Source organism: Manihot esculenta, chromosome 7, assembly GCF_001659605.2.
Source record: "Manihot esculenta cultivar AM560-2 chromosome 7, M.esculenta_v8, whole genome shotgun sequence".
Classification (NCBI taxonomy): domain Eukaryota; kingdom Viridiplantae; phylum Streptophyta; class Magnoliopsida; order Malpighiales; family Euphorbiaceae; genus Manihot; species Manihot esculenta.
In genome coordinates this window covers 12,231,278-12,250,422 of record NC_035167.2, presented here as the reverse complement: position 1 = coordinate 12,250,422, position 19,145 = coordinate 12,231,278, and the positions used below count along the sequence as shown (strand labels likewise).

Genomic DNA, 19,145 nt, shown 5'->3' with positions numbered 1-19,145 from the left:
GACACCTGTGTTTCTGGAGCAGATAGCTCAGAGACAGCATGAGGACCCTGGGTTGCTGAAAATTGCCAGGACTGTTCAGTCAGGCAATAACGTAGAATTCAGATTTGACAGCAAAGGGATCCTTCGCTATGGGAGTCGACTTTGTGTACCAGAGAAGGGCAGTGTGAAGGAAGACATTATGAGGGAAGCTCATAATGCGAGGTATAGTGTTCACCCAGGAGCCACCAAGATGTATCAGTGTAATACCCGGCTAGACTCCGGTATCGGAATTCCTACCATCCGGTGGAATTTGGATGTCGGAAACCTCTAGAAGGGGAAAAGCATGTTTTTATGAAATGTTTTCATGTTTTTAATGATTTTAAGTATGATTTTATATGAGTTTTTGCATGAAGAATCTTTGGAGGAAAACCCAGGTTCGGCCGCCGAAAGTCAGGTTCGGCCGCCGAACGTGCATGCGTTTTGGAGGCACGTTAGGCCCCCGAAAGCATGAGTGAGGGAAGTCAAGGTTCGGCCGCCGAACCTCATGTTCGGCCGCCGAACATTGCATGGATACGGAGGCACATTCGGCCCCCGAACGTGGCCTGGCCAGCCACTATAAAAGGGTCCCCTTGGTCCGCACAGGCGAGCTTTTTCTCTCCCATTGTTGGCCAAGGTGAGTCTCCACCGTTCCTCCCTCGATCTTGAGTGTTTCCTCTAGATCTTTCATGGTTTTAACAAGGTTTCATCTTGCTTTGAAGTTTTTGAGCTTTTGAATCGAGTTTTGAGCAAGTTTTGAGCTTGGAGGCCCAAGGAGCTAGATTTCTCCCAACTCCAAGTTAGATCGCCTCTACTCTCGATCTTCAAGAGGTAAGAGTCGATCTTGAACTCTTGTAATGTTTTAAATAAGTTTCATGCAAGATTCATGGGATTAAAGGCATGTTTAGTTCAAGTGTAGGTTTATGGGTTTATGTTGTGATTTTGAGCAATGTAGCTTGTTTGTGTATGAATGAAGTGTTGTAGATGGGGTATATGCATGTTTGAGACCCCTAGGAACTTGTATGCATGCTTTGGGTTGAAAAATATGCATGATTGGTAGGTTTGGAGGCGAAACGGGCAAAGGGAGCCAAGTTTCTGCCCTTTGGCAGAAACCAGGTTCGGCAGCCGAAGGTACTTTCGGCCGCCGAACATGGCTGGGGAGGCAGGCCTTTCGGCTGCCGAAGTTGCCCCCGAAAAGAGACTTTCGTCTCTGTCTGGCACTTTCGGCCGCCGAAGGTGCCGCCGAACCTAGCTGAGTTTCGTCTCTGTCCAGGACTTTCGGCCGCCGAAGGGGCCGCCGAAAGTGCCCTGTTCAGCCATTTCATGCATATTTTCTGTGATGTTTTCATGATGTTTTAGGGGGTTTTTGGGGGATATATTAGAGTCATGTTTATATATGTTTGGTCCCTCATTGGTGTCCACCTGTGTAGGTTCGGACCCGAGGAACCAAGGACCCCAGCAGTGAGCCAGCTGCTACAGAGTTGTCAGAGTCAGCCAGAGGTGAGTGGGACTATACTTAACCTTTTAAATTAAGAAATTAAATATTTTTATCATGCTTCATGCATCATGATTATATTATAGGTTGTTTGCATTAGAATCACGAATTATGTTGCATTGCATTATTATTTGTTGTTGATGGGGGATGGACATTGCACGACTCATTAGCCCTTTTTACGAAGTCCTGTGGTGCCCATAATAGGGCCGGGCAATAGCTCCGATCTACGAAGTCCTGTGGTGCCCATAATAGGGCCGGGCAATACGAAGTCCTGTGGTGCCCATAATAGGGCCGGGCATGGAGCTGAGGGATTTTTGGGTCAGTCCGTCCATGATGTGAAATGTTTGTGCAGTGATGCATTCCATGATAACATGTTTTAAAATATTCTTTTTAGAGTTCTACTCACTGGGCATCTAGCTCACCCCTCTCCCCTAACCCCCAGATTTGCAGGTACGGGATAGATAGAGAAGGCTATGAAGAGAATAGTCTGTCACATGTTTGTAATAGATAGATTTGTGGACATGAAAAATTTGTAAAATGATGTATAGTTGATTAGTTTTTTTTTTTTATGTATTAATGTTATTGAGGATAGAGCTGTGCTTGACCATAGTATGTGATAATCCCATTTGTATCTTTACATGATCTTTATGTTATGATGTTTAAGTAAACCAACTCTCCATATGTTGTATAGCCCTTCGAGGCTTATTGAGATCCCACAAAGGGACTTTATTTATGTAAATGATCAGAGTATGCACAGGTTGAGTTGGCGATTGATAGCATGTATGCAAGAAGAAGTTTTAATTTTTATGTATGATGTTGATCATGTATGGGATTATACAGGTGTACAGGTTATATGTCAGGCTTGCTACGGGTCCCGGCGGCCTTAAGTCGACCCGGATCCTAGCGCCGGTAGCGGTCCGGATTTCCGGGGCGTTACAGAGTGGTATCAGAGCCCTAGGTTCATATGGTCGGACCTAGAGTGTCGGGCTCATGGAGGTTATAGAAGGTCAAGCACAATAGGAAAGTCATGTCCACTAGGATAGGATATAGAGTCCTGTCTTGATTGATGTTGTGAAATGCCATGACTATATGTATGTGCATAAATGATATGCTATGTATGTGATGTAGGTTCATGTGTGCCCACATGAACTATATAATGCTGATGTTTGAAGTTTTGGTTGCGCTGTTTTTCAGAAAGCAGAATGAGAGGAACTCGTCGATCTGCACGATTGACAGGAGTCCCACCAGAGGATGAGGGCACGAGCGCCCGTCCTCCAGCATTGCCTAGGGCAATGTCATGCAGAGTAAACAGAGAAAGAGTATCAAGGGACCCTAGAAGGTCTTTTGATACTAGCAGAAGGGGGACAGAAAGAGGAGGAAGTTCTTCAGACGTGAGGGAGGTTATGGAGGAAGATCAGAGAAGGGATGGAAATCTGGATGTTAGCATGTCAGAAGAAGGGACAGGGGAGTCACAAGGAGGCACTCAGGCCTCGGGGTATGGTTTTCCACCCTATTACCCACCCTATGCACAGAGTCCCGGGTATCCGATGGGAAGTACATCGGATTACTCCAGCTTTAACCCCTACCCTACTCACATGCCTTATCCACCTTTCTATCCACCTTACCCACAGTACCCAGCCTATCCACCCTCACCCTTCTATCCTAACCCAGTAAACCCCACCTCGGGGAATGCTGCACCCCCACCTCCACCACCTACAGAACCAGTAGCCCCAGTTACTCAACCTCCTAGGCCTAGCTCAGCCAGTGGGAGTAAGGTGAAGATGACAGCTTACCTTAAGCTGGATGCTCCTAAGTACAAGTCAGGGGATGATCCCTTTGAATACCTGAGAGCAGTGAAGACGATCACTGATGAGCTAGGGGCAGATGATAGAAGAGCCATTGAGATGGCAGGGTTCACTTTAAAGTGCAAGAAGGCACGGGAATGGTTCAAGTGCTATGTGGACCCGAGACTTGATAATATGACATGGGAGGAATTTGCCAATGAGTTTGCTGGATGGGCCTTTCCAGATAGTTCCAGAGAGCTGAAGATGATTGAGTTCGAGCAACTGAGACAGACAGAGGACATGAGCATAGAGGAGTACACAGATAAATTTCTGGAGCTATTACCCTTCTCAGGGCAAGCTCTAGATACAGATGCAAAGAAGGCCAGGAGATATGTCATGAAATTACAGTCCAGGTACTCCTCATTGATTCAATCAGCTGAGAGGGAAAGTTTTCACACTGTGGTAGATATGGCGCGAAGAATGGAGGCCAGTGCTATAATTGAGGGGTCAGTGAAGCAGTCGATGACCCAGTCTTCAGGGGTTAAGACCCCAGGCAGAGGAGGGCCAGGACCCTCTACTCAGAGTTCAGGTAGTAAGAGATGGAGTAACACCAAGAAGCCCAAGAAGAACAAGTTCTGGAATAAGCTGAAATCCGGTCTGGGATTTGGCGGTGGCTCGAGTTCAGGTTCAGACGGTGCAGAATGCCAAAGGTGTGGGAAGCCACACAAGGGAAAGTGTCGATTTGGGACCAATGCATGTTTCAGATGTGGCCAGGAGGGACACATGGCTCGGGATTGTCCTAGAGCACCTTTCATGGGCCAACCCCAGCAGACAGCTTCAGGCAGTGTGGCACAGCCAGCAGCTCCAGCCACAACTCAGGGCAGTGGCAGAGGTAGAGGGAGAGGAGCAGCCTCTTCTTCAGGTTCTCGAGGTGAAGGTCCGTCAGCTCCAGCTAGGATCTTCACCATGACTCAGCAGGAGGCGAACACATCCAACACCGTGGTGTCAGGTAATCTCATCATTGGGTGTTCTGATGTGTATGCATTAATGGACCCGGGTGCATCTCATTCCTTTATTGCTCCGAGGGCAGTTGAGAGATTAGGGTTGATAGTCTCTGGGTTAGAGTGTCCCCTATGGGTCAGTGGACCCAAGTGTGACCCGACAGTGGCAGAGTCAGTTTGCCGGTATTGTCCCGTGTTTGTTGAGGGAAGATGCCTCTCCGCCGACCTTGTGGTTCTAGACTTGACTGATTTTGACGTCATTCTAGGGATGGATTGGCTATCTACTCATGGCGCTACCTTGGACTGCAGGGACAAGGTAGTCAGGTTCAGAGATCAGAACGGGTCAGAGGTTGTCTTCAGAGGAGACAAGAGGGGTACGCCTAGAGGTATGATATCGGCCCTACAGGCTCGAAGGCTGCTTAGGAAGGGATGTCAGGGGTATGTAGCTCATGTGAGAGAGCTAGATAGACAGGTCAGGGAGCCAGCCTCAGTGCCAGTTGTCAGAGAATTTATGGATGTCTTTCCAGAAGAGCTTCCAGGACTACCACCTACTAGGGAGATAGAGTTCGAGATTGAACTAATGCCTGGAACTAGACCGATCTCTATCCCTCCCTACAGGATGGCACCAGCGGAATTGAAGGAATTGAAAGAGCAGTTGCAAGATCTGGTAGATAAGGGCTTCATCCGACCGAGTACCTCACCTTGGGGTGCTCCAGTGCTTTTTGTGAGAAAGAAGGATGGATCCCTCAGACTTTGTATCGACTACAGGCAGTTGAACAAAGTCACTACCAAGAACAAGTACCCATTGCCAAGGATCGATGATCTATTCGACCAGCTAGCAGGAGCGGGTTGTTTCTCCAAAATAGATCTGAGATCGGGGTACCATCAGCTGAGGATAAGGGAAGAAGACATACCAAAGACAGCTTTCAGGACCAGATATGGGCACTATGAGTTCCTTGTGATGCCGTTCGGGTTAACTAACGCCCCTACAGCATTCATGGATCTCATGAACAGAGTGTTTAGACCGTACCTGGATCACTTTGTCATTGTCTTCATAGATGATATCTTAGTGTATTCCAGGAATGCAGAGGAGCATGCCCATCATTTGAGGATTGTATTGCAGACCTTGAGGGAACACGGCTTGTATGCCAAGTTCTCCAAGTGCGAATTCTGGTTAAGGAGCATATCGTTCTTGGGGCATATAGTGTCAGAGAATGGAATAGAGGTAGACCCCAAGAAGGTAGAGGCTGTAACTAACTGGCCTAGACCCACCTCAGTGACGGAGATCAGAAGTTTCTTGGGTTTGGCTGGTTATTACAGGAGGTTCGTGCAGGACTTCTCCAAAATTGCAGCTCCTTTAACTAGATTAACCAGAAAGAACCAGAGGTTCGAATGGACCGACCAGTGTGAGGAAAGCTTTGAAGAGCTTAAGAAGAGGTTGACTTCAGCACCAGTGTTAGCTCTGCCAACCAGCAATGAGGACTTCACAGTGTTCTGTGATGCATCCAGAGTAGGCTTGGGTTGTGTGCTAATGCAGAATGGAAGGGTGATAGCTTATGCCTCTAGACAGCTGAAGAGGCATGAGTTGAATTACCCCACACACGACCTTGAGATGGCAGCAGTTATCTTTGCCCTCAAGATGTGGAGGCATTACCTCTATGGGGTAAAATGTGAGATCTTTACAGATCATAAGAGCCTACAGCACATCTTGAGCCAAAGAGAGCTGAACTTGAGGCAGAGGAGATGGGTAGAACTGCTCAGTGACTATGATTGCAAGATACAGTACCATCCGGGTAAGGCTAATGTAGTAGCTGATGCCTTAAGCCGGAAATCACTTGGCAGTCTATCCCGCATCACGGCAGAGAGGAGACCGGTGGTGAAGGAATTTTATAAGCTCATCAATGAAGGTTTACAGATGGAGTTGTCTGGTACAGGTGTTTTGATAGCCCAAATGAGAGTGACACCTGTGTTTCTGGAGCAGGTGGCTCAGAAACAGCACGAGGACCCAGAGTTAGTGAAGATTGCCAGGACTGTTCAGTCAGGCAAGAGTGAAGAGTTCAGATTTGACAGTAAGGGGATCCTCCGCTATGGGAATAGACTATGTGTACCAGATGACATCGGGCTGAAAGGAGACATTATGAGAGAGGCTCATAATGCAAGATACAGTGTTCACCCTGGAGCCACCAAGATGTATCAGGATCTGAAGAGGGTGTATTGGTGGCCAGCTATGAAGAGGGAAGTGGCACAGTTCGTGTCAGCCTGCGAAGTGTGTCAGAGGGTGAAGCTGGAACATCAGAAGCCGGCTGGAATGCTTAACCCGCTACCTATTCCAGAATGGAAATGGGAAAATATAGCAATGGACTTCGTAGTGGGATTACCGGCAACATCCAACAGATTAGACTCCATATGGGTGATTGTGGACAGACTCACTAAATCTGCTCACTTCATCCCTGTTAGGAGCAACTACTCTGTGGATAAGTTAGCACAAGTGTATGTTGATGAGATTGTCAGGCTGCACGGGGTTCCAGTGTCTATAGTGTCTGATAGAGGGCCCCAGTTCACTTCCAGGTTTTGGCGAAGTCTGCAGAGTGCTATGGGTACCAGGTTAGACTTTAGCACTGCCTTCCATCCACAGACAGACGGACAGTCAGAGAGGACCATCCAGACAATAGAGGACATGCTCAGGATGTGTGTGCTGGATTTTGGCGGTTCTTGGAGGCAACATCTACCCTTGGTGGAGTTCGCCTACAATAACAGCTATCATGCCAGCATAGGGATGGCCCCATATGAAGCTTTGTATGGGAGGAAGTGCAGGTCACCTGTTTGCTGGGAAGAAGTTGGAGAAAAGGCCTTGGCAGGGCCTGAACTAGTAGAGATCACCAGCAGGGTGGTACCCTTAATCAGAGAGAGAATCAAGACAGCTGCAAGCAGACAGAAGAGTTATGCAGACATCCGCAGAAGACTAGTAGAGTTTCAGGAGGGGGATCTCGTATTGCTCAAGGTGTCCCCAATGAAAGGGGTGGTTCGGTTTGGTAAGAAGGGTAAGCTAGCTCCACGGTACATCGGACCCTTCGAAGTCTTGCAAAAGATTGGGAATGTATCGTACAAGCTGGATTTACCTGCTTCAATGGAGAGAATCCATCCGGTTTTCCATGTTTCTATGTTGAGAAAGTTCGTGTCAGATCCGGGCAAGGTTCTTAGTGAGCCTGATGTGGAGATCCAAGAGGATCTCACTTATGTAGAGCAGCCAGTGCGGATTCTTGACACACAGATCAGAAAGTTGAGGAACAAGGAAATCCCGATGGTGAAAGTCCTTTGGAACCACCACAATATGGAAGAGTGCACCTGGGAGACACGGGAGTCCATGCTCCAGCAATATCCCCATCTCTTTTAAAAGGTTAGTATCTATGTGTGCCATGTGTTTAATATGTATGATATGCTTTATGCTCTGTATGTACTAGTTGAGGAACATTCGGGGACGAATGTTCTTAAGGGGGGGAGAATGTAATACCCGGCTAGACTCCGGTATCGGAATTCCTACCATCCGGTGGAATTTGGATGTCGGAAACCTCTAGAAGGGGAAAAGCATGTTTTTATGAAATTTTTTCATGTTTTTAATGATTTTAAGTATGATTTTATATGAGTTTTTGCATGAAGAATCTTTGGAGGAAAACCCAGGTTCGGCCGCCGAAAGTCAGGTTCGGCCGCCGAACGTGCATGCGTTTTGGAGGCACGTTAGGCCCCCGAAAGCATGAGTGAGGGAAGTCAAGGTTCGGCCGCCGAACCTCATGTTCGGCCGCCGAACATTGCATGGATACGGAGGCACATTCGGCCCCCGAACGTGGCCTGGCCAGCCACTATAAAAGGGTCCCCTTGGTCCGCACGGGCGAGCTTTTTCTCTCCCATTGTCGGCCAAGGTGAGTCTCCACCGTTCCTCCCTCGATCTTGAGTGTTTCCTCTAGATCTTTCATGGTTTTAACAAGGTTTCATCTTGCTTTGAAGTTTTTGAGCTTTTGAATCGAGTTTTGAGCAAGTTTTGAGCTTGGAGGCCCAAGGAGCTAGATTTCTCCCAACTCCAAGTTAGATCGCCTCTACTCTCGATCTTCAAGAGGTAAGAGTCGATCTTGAACTCTTGTAATGTTTTAAATAAGTTTCATGCAAGATTCATGGGATTAAAGGCATGTTTAGTTCAAGTGTAGGTTTATGGGTTTATGTTGTGATTTTGAGCAATGTAGCTTGTTTGTGTATGAATGAAGTGTTGTAGATGGGGTATATGCATGTTTGAGACCCCTAGGAACTTGTATGCATGCTTTGGGTTGAAAAATATGCATGATTGGTAGGTTTGGAGGCGAAATGGGCAAAGGGAGCCAAGTTTCTGCCCTTTGGCAGAAACCAGGTTCGGCAGCCGAAGGTACTTTCGGCCGCCGAACATGGCTGGGGAGGCAGGCCTTTCGGCTGCCGAAGTTGCCCCCGAAAAGAGACTTTCGTCTCTGTCTGGCACTTTCGGCCGCCGAAGGTGCCGCCGAACCTAGCTGAGTTTCGTCTCTGTCCAGGACTTTCGGCCGCCGAAGGTGCCGCCGAAAGTGCCCTGTTCAGCCATTTCATGCATATTTTCTGTGATGTTTTCATGATGTTTTAGGGGGTTTTTGGGGGATATATTAGAGTCATGTTTATATATGTTTGGTCCCTCATTGGTGTCCACCTGTGTAGGTTCGGACCCGAGGAACCAAGGACCCCAGCAGTGAGCCAGCTGCTACAGAGTTGTCAGAGTCAGCCAGAGGTGAGTGGGACTATACTTAACCTTTTAAATTAAGAAATTAAATATTTTTATCATGCTTCATGCATCATGATTATATTATAGGTTGTTTGCATTAGAATCACGAATTATGTTGCATTGCATTATTATTTGTTGTTGATGGGGGATGGACATTGCACGACTCATTAGCCCTTTTTACGAAGTCCTATGGTGCCCATAATAGGGCCGGGCAATAGCTCCGATCTACGAAGTCCTGTGGTGCCCATAATAGGGCCGGGCAATACGAAGTCCTGTGGTGCCCATAATAGGGCCGGGCATGGAGCTGAGGGATTTTTGGGTCAGTCCGTCCATGATGTGAAATGTTTGTGCAGTGATGCATTCCATGATAACATGTTTTAAAATATTCTTTTTAGAGTTCTACTCACTGGGCATCTAGCTCACCCCTCTCCCCTAACCCCCAGATTTGCAGGTACGGGATAGATAGAGAAGGCTATGAAGAGAATAGTCTGTCACATGTTTGTAATAGATAGATTTGTGGACATGACAAATTTGTAAAATGATGTATAGTTGATTAGTTTTTTTTTTATGTATTAATGTTATTGAGGATAGAGCTGTGCTTGACCATAGTATGTGATAATCCCATTTGTATCTTTACATGATCTTTATGTTATGATGTTTAAGTAAACCAACTCTCCATATGTTGTATAGCCCTTCGAGGCTTATTGAGATCCCACAAAGGGACTTTATTTATGTAAATGATCAGAGTATGCACAGGTTGAGTTGGCGATTGATAGCATGTATGCAAGAAGAAGTTTTAATTTTTATGTATGATGTTGATCATGTATGGGATTATACAGGTGTACAGGTTATATGTCAGGCTTGCTACGGGTCCCGGCGGCCTTAAGTCGACCCGGATCCTAGCGCCGGTAGCGGTCCGGATTTCCGGGTCGTTACAATCAGGATCTGAAAAGGGTCTATTGGTGGCCAGCCATGAAGAAAGAAGTGGCGCAATTCGTGACAGCCTGTGAGGTTTGTCAAAGGGTGAAATTAGAACATCAGAAACCAGCAGGAATGCTTAACCCATTACCGATTCCAGAGTGGAAATGGGAGAACATAGCCATGGATTTTGTAGTGGGTTTACCAGTAGCGTCCAACAGGATAGACTCGATATGGGTGATTGTGGACAGACTCACAAAATCTGCTCATTTTCTTCCAGTACGGAGTAACTATTCTGTGGATAAGTTGGCACAGGTCTATCTGGATGAGATAGTGAGATTACATGGAGTTCCAGTGTCTATCGTTTCAGACAGAGGACCTCAGTTTACTTCCCGCTTTTGGTGGAGTCTGCAAAGTGCGATGGGCACGAGATTAGATTTTAGTACTGCTTTCCACCCACAGACTGATGGACAGTCAGAAAGGACCATCCAGACCATAGAGGATATGCTTCGCCTATGTGTGTTAGACTTTGGCGGTTCTTGGAGGCAGCATCTACCTTTGGTGGTGTTTGCCTACAATAACAGTCATCATGCTAGCATTGGGATGGCTCCTTATGAAGCATTATATGGGAGGAAATGCAGATCCCCTGTTTGCTGGGAAGAGGTAGGAGAGAAGGCTCTTGCAGGGCCAGAGTTAGTGGACATTACCAGTAGAATGGTGCCCATGATCAAAGAGAGAATCAGAACAGCTCAGAGTAGACAGAAAAGTTATGCAGACGTTCGCAGAAAACAGTTAGAGTTCCAAGAGGGTAATTGGGTATTGCTGAAAGTGTCTCCAATGAAAGGAGTGGTTCGTTTTGGAAAGAAAGGTAAATTAGCTCCACGGTACATTGGACCCTTTGAGGTGTTGCAGAGGATCGGAAATGTGTCGTATAAGCTGGATTTACCTGCTTTTATGGAGAGAATTCACCCGGTATTTCATGTTTCTATGCTACGACAGTTTGTGTCAGATCCGAACCAGGTTCTGAGTGAGCCTGAGGTGGAGATTCATACGGATCTCACCTATATAGAGCAGCCAGTGCGGATTCTGGACACGCAGATCAGACAGCTAAGGAACAAGGAGATTCCAATGGTGAAAGTCCTATGGAACCACCATAATCTAGAAGAGTGCACATGGGAGACGCGGGAGTCTATGCTCCAGCAGTATCCATATTTGTTTTGAGGTTAGTTTCCTCCTTGTGTTTTGTTTTTGTATGTTTTCGGAACATCCGAGGACGAATGTTCTTAAGGAGGGGAGAATGTAATACCCGGCTAGAATCCGGCACCGGAATTCCTATTATCTGGTGGAATCCGGGGTGTTGGGATTCTATCTAAGGGTAGGAGTTATGTGTTACTAAGGGTTATAATGTGTTTAAATGTTTTAAGGTTAAGGGAAGTGAGTTTTGAGTTGAAATGACCTAAGGCAGTTGAGCCAAGTTCGGCCGCCGAAAGTAAGTTCGGCCGCCGAAAGTGTTTGGCTTCCGAAGGGAAGTTCGGCCCCCGAAGGTTGCATGCGTGTGCATGTGATTGGGCAGCCGAAGCTGAGTTGGCTAGTGAGCTGAGTCATGTGTTTTGACAGATGTTGGCTTCAGATTCTTGCCATGAATTAGCCACGTCTTCTATGACTCATCTGCAAGTGTTTTGAGCAGCTCATGCAGGAGTTTGCTCATTTACCACGTTTTGAAGGGTTTGAAGAAAAGTGAGCTTTGAAGAGTTTGAGAGAGTTTGAGAGTGTGAGAGGAGGTGATCCGTTTTTCCCTTGTTCAGAGTGTGTAGCTTCTTATTACAGGAGGTACGTGATGTTCTTGAATATGTTTTCTAAAGGTTTTAGGGGGATTTGTGGAAGGAGATGCATGTTTAGGTTTTTAATGATAGTTTATGTATACATGTGTATATGTTATGTTTGTTTTGTTGTTTGGGGTTATTAGCTAGTCTTGGACCCCTGTGATCATATACATGAGTATATGTATGTTGAGGAGGTGAAGTTTGCATGGTTTGAGAAGTTGAAGGAAAGAAGGAGATGGTTTGTCGTTGAAACTGAGTTCTGGATGAACTCAGGTTCGGCAGCCGAAAGTTCATTCGGCCGCCGAACCTCTTGCATGGTGGCTTAGGCTGCCACAGCTTGCCCCCGAGTGTTTTGCATGTTCGGCTCTGTTTGGGGGATTCGGCCGCCGAAGGTGCCGCCGAAGGTGCTTGAGTTTCGTCTCTGGAGAGGACATTCGGCCGCCGAACCTGCCGCCGAAAGTGTTCTGTCCAGCTTTTCTTTTGCATGTTTTGCATGGATAGTTAAGTGAGTTTCAGGGGATTCTTGGGGAGTTTAATAGAGGTATTGATAAGTTAGTTTGGTCCCTCATTTGAGTCTATCTGTATAGGTACAGACCAGAGGAACCAGAGAGAGCAGCAGTGAGTCCTGCTCCAGAGGTTCAGAACCTGCAGAGTCAGTCAGTCCAGTTAGCCCGAGGTGAGTGGAACTAAACTTATGACTTTTACTTGAATCACAAACTGCTTTTAGCATATCTCATGCATCATGTTTATGCCATAGGTTGATTGCATTAGTATTCACGAATATGTTGCATTGCATTGTTATTTGATGATGTGAGTAAATGCTGAATGATCCAATAGTCACAGACAGGAAGACCAGGAGCCTTTGACTACGCCCTGGCACGTATAGCAAAGACCAGGAGCCTTTGACTACGCCCTGGCAGGTATATAGCAAAGTCCAGGAGCCTTTGACTACGCCCTGGCAATGGTAAGTTCACAGGTGTTATATACACATATACATATATGACAGGAAGACCAGTTGCTCGATTCTACGCCCTGGCACAGAGTTACTGGGACTATGTGGTGACAGGTTTACTCTTGATGTGGCTTGTCTGTGATATGGTGCATTCCATGAGAGCATATTTTACTGAGATGTTTTACTGTTCTACTCACTGGGCTATAGAGCTCATCCCACTCCCTTAACCCCAGTTTTGCAGGTTCAGTGTACAGTGTACAGGGACAGTCCAGCAGAGTACAGGAAAAGTAAAGAGATCTGTAATAGCTTAGAGTGGACATGTAATATTAAAGAGATGTAATAGTTGTTGCTTGACCTAGTGATGTATGTGTTGTACATGATCTGTATATGTATATATGTTTTCCTGTATGTGAAAACCAGGCTTAACAGGTATGAGTTAACCCATCTAGAGCAAGCTCTAGTCAGGGATACAGAGTACAGAGTACATGAGTACAGAGTACAGAGATAGTGCATGCACAGGTTAAGCCTTGGTTCAGAAAAGAGTTTTATTTTCACTGAACATGTATGATCATGTATGAGGTTTACAGGTACACAGAGAGTATAGCAGGCTTGCTACGGGTTCTGGCGGCCTTAAGCCGACCTGAATCCTAGCGCCGGTGACGGTCCTTTTTGGGGTCGTTACACAACCTCTATCCCTTTGGATAACACGATGTTCCTAAAATCAAACCTTGATCAATCATGAAATGGCATTTCTCATAATTAAGAACCAGACTCAATTCTAGGCATCTTTCAACTATCTTTTCTAAGTTAACCAGACATGTATCAAAAGAATTATCGTACACTATAAAGTCATCCATGAAAACCTCCATGATGTTTTCTACATAGTCAGAGAAAATGCTCATCATACACCTTTGAAAGGTGGATGGAGCATTGCACAAAATAAAAGCCATTCTCCTGAATGCAAAAGTACCGAATGGGCAAGTGAAAGTGGTCTTTTTTTGGTCTTCAAGAGCAATAAGAATTTGATAAAAACTTGAATATACATCAAGACAACAAGCATTTGATCAATGAAGGGTAAAGAAAAATGGCCCTTTCTTGTGGATGCATACAATTCTCTGTAGTCCATGCATATTCTCCAACCATTTTGAACTCGAGTAAGACGAACTCACCTTGAGATTTTTGGACAATAGTAATTCATGTTTTCTTGGAAACCACACGGACTGGACTTACCCATTGATTGTCTAATATGGGATAAATTACCCCAACATCTAGGAGTTTGACTATCTTCTTCTTGACAACCTCCATCATGGGTGGTTGAGTCTCCTTTGAGCTTTATGAACAAGCTTGCAGTTTTCCTCCATGAGAACTCCATGCATACAAGTTAATGAGAATATACCTTTTATACCAGCTATGGTCCATCCTATGGCTTCCTTGTGTATTTTTAGTATTTGTATCAGGCTCTCCTCTTCAAGATGATTGAACTTGTTAGACACTATGACAAGTAGTGTTTTCTCAGCACCTAAATAAGCATATTTTAGGTGATCGAGCAGAGGTTTTAATTCCAATTCTAGTGTCTTCAAGACAGACAATGGAAGTTTTGAGCTAGATTTAGGCAAATCACGAGTCAAATCTGTATGGATTAGGACTTGTGCATACTCGAGATTGCATATTGTTTCTCGTATTTCAGCATCTACCATCGCGCCCTTAACTTATGCACTTTCAGTGTTAACATTCCTGCAGAAAACAATGTTTAGTTTTTCATCATGACTTCTCTCAATGATTTATTGAATTAAATAATCAATAACATCTAACCCATAAATAGGAGAAATATCACAAGTGCCATGGCATAATAAACATTGAATTTAATTACTTCCTCTTCAAACTCCATAGACAATGTGCCATCATGTATATTAATTTTTATCATTGTTGTGCTGAGAAAAGGCCTTCCCAAGAGGATCAAATGTTGCATTGGTTTTTTCCACTTCCTCCATATTAATGACATAGAAATCTGTAGGAAAAATTAGTTCGTCAACTTGGACCAACACATCTTTAAGAACACCCTTTGTATAGACAACAGATCTGTCAGCAAGCTGAATGACAATACTGGTTTTCTTTAATGTCCCAGCATTCAAAGAGTCATAAATGGAAAGAGGCATGTCATTGATTGAAGCCCCAAAATCGCATATAGCTTTCTTTATGCTAACATTACCGGTTTGACAAGAAACAACAAAAATTCCACAGGGCCTAATTTGCTGGGCTTGCCCTATAAGAAGACTTCGTACTGTAGATGTCAGATCAGAAATTTGTGATGCAAGAGGGGATGTACTTACCTCGTTTACCCTTTTTGGTTGCTCTTTTTGGTCTCCATTTTGCTTTGAGGCAGCTGCCATAGTGGTGATCAATTCTTTTATGGCTTGAGGGATTTTATCTTTAATGGATCCTCTGCATTATGCACTAATGAGTCTTCTTTCTGAAGGTAGAAGTCATTCATAAAAGTATTGAACGAGGGATTGGTAAAAAATGTCATGTTGTGGGCAACTTGTATAAAACCTTTTGAACCTCTCCCAATATTTATATAATTCTTCAATATCTTTCTATTTGATACCACTGATTTCTCTTCTAATGCCAATGGCTTTTGAGATTGGGAAATATTTGATCAAGAAGGCTCTCACCATTCCAATCCATGTAGTGATGGATCCGGGTGGTAAGTAAAATAACCAGTCTTTTACAAATTCATTCAGTGAAAAGGGAAAGGCTCTTAATTTAATGTGCTCTTCGATTATTCCTTGAGGTCTCATGCTTGAGCAAACAATATGGAATTCCTTGAGGTGTTTGTTTGGATCTTCATTCTCTTTCCCTCTGAACTTGGGAAGCAATTCAATTAGCCCAGTTTTTAGCTCAAAAGGTACTACCAAAGGTGGGTATGTAATGCACAGTGATGCTTGATCGCCAACTGGAGCTGCTAGTTCACACAGGGTCCTTTCTTGTGCCATAGGGGCTATTTCTTTGATATTTTCAACTTTCAATTCAATGATGACAATAGCTGGTCCAGCTGATGGGTGTCGAAACTACAAAAAATAACCTATTAAAATATCAACAATTAAAAATTGTGTATAGTGGTAATAGAATCGAATCCACAGAGAATTAACACTATGACTTTCCAAACAATGACTAGGGCAAATAAACAATGAAAATAAAATAAGGGGGGGTTTTTATAATGAGTGAAATAAAAATTAAAGTAATTAAAGAAAGCTATAATTAAAAGGGAAATAAATCAATGTAAACAGCTCTAGTTGAAGTATAGGATCTATTTCAGTTTGAAATTAATCATCGATACTTGAATTCTTTTATTCGTTTCAATAAATTAATTTTGGTTATGGAAGACGCTCCACATAACCAAATCTCTCCTTAGGTTTAGATTAATTAGAGAACACTTGCTAATTAATCCCTAGCCAACTAATCGCCCAGAGAATGTCCTTGGAATTTTTACTTATCAACTATCAACTGCTTTAAGTAATAGAGAGACCTAATTCTAACATACCAGCCGCGTGGTGAGTTTGAGTTAGATTATGTAAATTTTTAGATTTCACTAAATGTTACTTGTGTTTGAATAATCTAAGTAATTATAGACTTCAAGTATTTAAACTAACAATATATTACTTTGAAATTAAGAACAATAGGCCCTGTTGATCCAAATAACAAAACAATAATAATATGAAGAATAAAATTGCATAAATATTGAAAAATAAAATATTAACAATAGAGTTTTAAATCTACCAATTCATATAGAAACTGAATTTTCTCCCAAACTTCAACTAGATATGGAGTTTTTAACCACTCATGGCTTACAAAGAAAAAACAAAAGAGAAGAGAGATGAAAAGGGTGATTCGGTGCTGTCCAGAATCAGGTCTGTGATCAGATGCCCCCCTTGATGCCTTTAGTGTTGTGTTTAAATAGGTGTTGAAACCCTAGCAGCAACCCTTTTTGGAATGGAATTCTCCTTTGATTTAATTTTGGACTCCTTCCTTAGATGTGTTTCTTCATGAATAGAAATCCTTGATTTAAGGAAGTCTTTGTGCCGCATGTTTGAGGAGATTCTGGCGTGGGTCTCGCGTTTTTAATGTGATGACTAGATCTCTAAATTTTCAAATCTGAAATTTTTTCTGTCTACTGTTGATTCTGTGCAATCTGTCGATTTGCCCAATTGATTTGGGCAAATCATTCTGGGCAAATCACCGTCTGAGAACTATTTATGCAAGTCTAGGTAGTTCTGAGTTTTCATGCAGTCCTCTGGTCAATTTGTTGATTTGCCCAGTTGATTTGGGTAAATCATTTTGGGCAAATCACTATCTGCGGGTCTAGTCAGTTCAAGGTTTTTGTGCATCTTTTGGCCTCTGTGAAGTATACTGGACAATTTACCCAAATCGTCCGGTTAAGTTAGTTTCCACGCTTTTAGGCCATTTTTAATCAAATCTTCTTTTTTTCATGCTTTTCTGCAAAATATGATAAACATCACAAAATTAGCTAGAAAATATTTAATTTAATACTGATAAAGTAGGAAAAATGTGCATAAATTATGTTTGATCACCAGCAATGGTAGTTGTATTTTATGCTCTTTCGAGAATTTCTAGTACAACAGCTGGCTCAGCTACTGCAACAGAAGCTGTGTTTTCTATAGCTTTTTGTGCAGCGGATACTCTAATTCTTGAGTTGTCTCCTTATAGATTGCAAATGTTAATGTTAATGAGGCTTGTTTCCTCAAGTTTCATGTTTTTCCAAATTCTTGTCAGTTCTTCTAATTTCTAAATCATAAAGCAAATCTTCTTCACGACCTAATTCTTCACAACCTAACTTAGTCATGAAAGAAAATAAATTAGTTTAAATCAATTCTTCAACAACGGCGCCAATTTTTTATGAGTGTCAAAACCACCAAAAATAACCTATTCAAATTCAATAAATATAAATTGCGTATAGAGTGAATATGATTGAATCCACAAGAAATTGATAGTAAAAGTCTCCAATCAATAACTAGGTAAACAAGCAAGAAAGTAATAAAGGAGTGAGATAAAGATTCAATTAAAGTAAAAATCAAGACAATAAAAGAAAGCAATAAGAGATTTCAAAGAAATCAATGCAAATAAATTCTAGTTGAATAATAAGATCCATTTCAGTTTTGAGAATTGACCATAGAAATAAAAATATCTTTATTCATTCTAATAAATTAGTTCTAATTATGGAAGACGCTCCATATAACCAATCTCTCCTTAGGTATAAATTAATTAGAAAACATTTGCTAATTAACTCATGTCAACAAACAACCCAAAGAACGTTTGCTAATTAACTCATTTCAGTTTTGAGAATTGACCATAGAAATAAAAATATCTTTATTCATTCTAATAAATTAGTTCTAATTATGGAAGACGCTCCATATAACCAATCTCTCCTTAGGTATAAATTAATTAGAAAATATTTGCCAATTAACTCATGTCAACAAACAACCCAAAGAACGTCTATTGGATTTAATTTATTAACTACTTTAAGAATTAGAGAGATCTAATTCTAGCCAACAAACCAATTTGCATAGTGAGTTTAAGCTAGATCACACAATATCTTAGTACGTTACACTAATTGTTACTTCTTATTGAATAACTCAAGAATTTATGGCCTTCAAACATTCAAACTAATAATATATTATCTTAAAAATATGAATAACGGACCCTATTGATCAATTAACAAAAGAATAATAAATAGAATCGAAATCGCATAAATATTGCAAGAATAAAAGATGAATAATGATATTTAGATCTCACAATCCATGAAAAAACTAAAACTTCAACCTATTATAAACTAGAAATAAAGAGATTAGTCACACATGGCTGTAAGAAGACAGAAAAAGGAAGAAGGGAATTCGACTGGAAGAGATGATGTTGCTGCTATCACCAAGCAAGGTATTTATAGTAGTTGAACCCTAGCAGAACCCTTATCAAACTTTCCTAAAAATTTTTATTTGAATTTCTTTAATGAGAGATATCTTTTTGATTTATTTCCTTCAGGAGATATTTCTTGATTTTTGGGAGAGAACATGCTGCACTTTCAGGAGTGAAATCGCGTAAGATTCTACAGTTTTAAAAAAGGAGATTTGATTTTCTTTGTAAATCGGAGTCAATCGCGCTTTCAGTCGTGGACTGGTATAGACTTGATTTGCCTAGAGGTTTGAGCAATTCTCTGGTCCAGTATTGACTGGGTCATCAGCGGCTTCTGTTTAGAGCCTCTGAACAAATTCTGAATCTGGTGAAGCAAGATCAATTAGCAGGTTTGTCCAAATCGCTGGTCAAGACCTATTTAGCAAATTTTCCTGGAACGTTCATTAAATCAGTCATTC

General features: G+C 42.8%; 1 non-coding gene across 1 annotated transcript; it reads left to right on the top strand.

Moving 5' to 3' along the window:
• Positions 1–15,282: 15,282 nt before the first annotated feature.
• LOC122724280 lies at positions 15,283–15,389 on the top strand. The gene has a single exon (XR_006351544.1). It is a non-coding gene; the product is annotated as a small nucleolar RNA R71 (small nucleolar RNA).
• Positions 15,390–19,145: the final 3,756 nt, after the last annotated feature.